This window comes from Triticum dicoccoides, chromosome 5B (genome assembly GCF_002162155.2).
Source record: "Triticum dicoccoides isolate Atlit2015 ecotype Zavitan chromosome 5B, WEW_v2.0, whole genome shotgun sequence".
NCBI lineage: Eukaryota > Viridiplantae > Streptophyta > Magnoliopsida > Poales > Poaceae > Triticum > Triticum dicoccoides.
The window spans coordinates 653742865-653746826 of NC_041389.1; positions in this window are offsets into that span (position 1 = coordinate 653742865).

Consider the following 3962-nt stretch of genomic DNA (forward strand, 5'->3'; position numbering starts at 1 on the left):
GGGAGCGCGGATCCGACCGCAGCGTGGGAGAGAAGGGGGAGGGAAGGGGTCGCAGGTGGCCGGGGTTGGGGGAGGGGACGGAGGACGGCGGCCGCGGTGGCTGGGTGGTTGTGGATCGAGAGATTGAGACAGAGGAGGAGCGAGAGGGGGGTGGCGGTTGTGGGACGAGAGGGGGAGAGTGGATCGGGGAAGTTAAGGTTTGGGTGAGAGGGTGAGGGGGTGAGGGGGTGAGGTCTGCCGTTGGATCCAGAAGCATCCGACGGTGGTTGATGCATGATCCGCGTGATATACCTATGGACCAATCAGAGTACACCAAACAACTTGAAGATTTTTTGACCATATAAATTGGTTATGATTGATTACATACAAATTTTTCATTTGATTTTTCAATGCAAAAATGAGTTTTTTTTAAAGACCTATCAAATATTTGTTCAAATGATGTCATATTTTGCACAGGTTTACATCTTAGATTGGCAAACAACATTGACAAAGGGAGTTTTTATTTCTTTTGCATGAAAAAGCAAATTTCCAATTTTTTGAGTGCCCAAAATAAGATTTTTTGTGAAGGACGTACCATATATTTGGTGCAAAATTGTACCAAATCAATTTTCTAAAATACTAGGCCATATATAATGCACAATTGACCAAATGGTGAGGTGTCAAGCGGTTAAAATTTGTACTGCAGCTGCCTCATAGTTTGCTCTTTATTTTTTCCAAAAATCATTTCTAGGTAAATATGTATCTATTTAATCATACAAACACAAAAAAAATATCCAAGATTCAACCACTATTTAGGAACGGTCATGCCCGTCGTTTTGACCCCATTTTGAAACGGGCATAAAAAATTCAAAAAAAATCAAAAAATTGGAAAACCTTCGCATTGTGTCATTATATGTGACCAAGTTACCAGAAAAAATAATAAACTTGTAATACGGCAATTCTTTTTGAAAAGTGTTCTCAGAAACGAGTTATCATGTGTGGAGATCAATGGCTTTCAAGCCAAATGATCAATTTTATGGCCACATTCATGGCATAGTTTGTTCAAATGGCAAACAATGTTGCTTAAGGAAATTTTCATTTTCTTTGGACGAAAAAATCATTTTCCATTTTTCGAGTGCCCCAAATGAGGTTATTTTGTGAAGGACCTACCAAATAATTGTTGCAAAATTGGACCAAATCATTTTTATAAAATACTAGGCCATATTTAATTCACAATTGACCAAATGGTTGGGTATAAAAAGTTTTGATCCACCTCTGGTGAAAAAGACAAATTCCGCCGATTCAGTTGGAAATGGGTTAAATTTGAACTGTAGTTGCCTTGTAGTTTGCTCTTTATTTTTTCAAAAAATCATTTCTAGGTACATAACTATCTATTTAAGCAGAGAAACATCAAAAAAATTCCAAGATTCAACCACTAGCTAGGAACGGTTATTCCCGCCGTTTTGACCGCATTTTGAAACGGGCATAAAAACCTTAAACAAAATCAAAAAATTAGGAAACCTTCGCATTGTGTTATTATATGTGGCCAAGTTCCCAGGAAAAATAACAAACTTGTAATATGGCAATTATTTTAAAAAAAGTGTTCTCAGAAGCGAGCTATCACGTGTGTAGATCAATGACTTTCAAGCCAAATGATCAATCTTATGGTCACATTCATGGCATAGTTTGTTCAAATGATCTCATATTGTGAACAAGGGTCCATCTTGGAATTCCAAACAATGTTGCCTAAGGAAGTTTTCATTTTCTTTGCATGGAAAATTCATTTTTCATTTTTCGAGTGCCCAAAAGGAGGCTTTTTTGTGAAGGAACTACCAAATAATTGTTGCAAAATTGGACCTAATAAATTTTCTAAAATACTATGACATATTTAATTCACAATTGACAAAACGGTTGGGTGCAAAAAGTTTTGATCCACCTCTCGTGAAAAAGACAAATTTCCGCCGATTCAGCTGGAAGCGGGTCAAATTTGAACTGCAGCTGCCTCATAGTTTGCTATTTATTTTTTTCCAAAAATCATTTCTAGTTACATAAGTACCTATTTAATCAGAGAAACACCAAAAAAATTCCAAGATTCAACCACTAGCTAGGAACGGTCATTCCCGCCGTTTTGAACGCATTTTGAAACGGGCATAAAAAATTCAAAAAAAATCAAAAAATTGGGAAACCTTCACATTGTGCCATTATATGTGGCCAAGTTCCCAGGAAAAATAACAAACTTGTAATACAGCAATTATTTTAAAAAAGTGTTCTCAGAAATGAGCTATCATCTCTGAAGATTCATGGCTTTCAAGCCAAATGATCAATCTTATGGCCACATTCGTGGCATAGTTTGTTCAAATGATCTTATATTGTGCACAAGGGTGCATATTGGAATGACAAACAATGTTGCCTAAGGAAGTTTTCATTTTCTTTGGACGAAAAAACCATTTTTCATTTTCCGAGTGCCCAAAAGGAGGTTTTTTGTGAAGGAACTACCAAATAATTGTTGCAAAATTGGACCAAATAAATTTTCTAAAATACTAGGACATATTTAATGCACAATTGACAAAATGGTTGGGTATAAAAAGTTTTGATCCACCTCTCGTGAAAAAGACAAGTTTCCGCCGATTCAGCTAGAAGCGGGTCAAATTTGAACTGCAGCTGCCTCATAGTTTGCTATTTATTTTTTCCAAAAATCATTTCTAGTTACATAAGTACCTATTTAATCATAAATACATGGTTTGGTGGCGATACGTCGAGGTTTGGGCGGTGGCCGAGGGCCCCAACTCTAGAGCGTGTAAACTCGCATGCCCGCCGCGTGGTCACCGCGTGACCATGGCGTTGCCATGTGTTCTGGGCGGCCTAGGTATGTCTAGTGGGTTGGGCACTCTCCAGGTAGGTGCTAGGAAGAAAATCACAACATAAGATTCTCACGAGGAGACCAATCGATGCTCAAACATTAATAAGCAGCCAAGTGTTTGATTTGCGGTACAGGAAATGCACATGGCTAATGGGCATGAGTTTTGGCTGAGGATGATCAGTTACTAAGAAGACCGTCTTCACAAATTTTCAGCTCAAAAGGAGGAGCCTATGTGGTACTTGCTTTGCAAACTACCACACTAGACATAAATACGAATGTTGAAGCTCGGCTCAAAATAATGAATGGATTTAGCTGGCATTTGGTGGAGGATGGTTATTTGGGCATAGAAAAGCACTATAGAAAATGGATACTATTTGGACATGTCAAAGTGGTACTTCCTTCACAAACTGTTGTTCTGAACAGAATAGGAAAATGAATATTTTTGAATTATTTTTGAACTAAGCAAGGAAGGTTTTTACATATTTGACGAATATATGACCCAAAGAATTTATGAGATTTTTTTGGGAATTTTGGGAATGACATAAATATAGGTTGCTTCACAACCTAGGGCAAAAACCGCCACATGGACATGACACATAGGCAAAGCTGATGAGGTGGCGCCTAGTCATAGCAACCCACCACAATTTACAAGGCTATGACCATCTATATTGGTCGTTAACAACTAGAAATAAGGCAGTGGAGTAGCGATGTTTGCTTTATGACCTTTTCGTGTAAGGAAATTACGACCTTTCTGACCAAAATGGTCGCAATGGTTTAGGGTTTGGAGCCCCTCGAACAGCTTTTGACCAATTGGTCTGAAATGGTCATAGATCTATGACCAATTCTTCCAGGGTCACTGACAGAAGGTCACTAGTTGACATATTTCTTGTAGTGCACGATTACGAAGATGGATGCCCCTCGAGGACACCGCCTTGGCCACACGCCTCACCTTGGCCCTGCAAGGCGAGGGAGGGGGCAACCCCTATTGCCAGCACCACCTCATCGGGCCGAACCGCGAGTGCTTGAGAGGCCCATGCCTCCTGCACAAGCTGGTCCGTGCGCGCCGCACCCTTAGCTACGAACGCCGCCTGCGCCTGCTCCTTCACACGCAGCAGGCGTAACA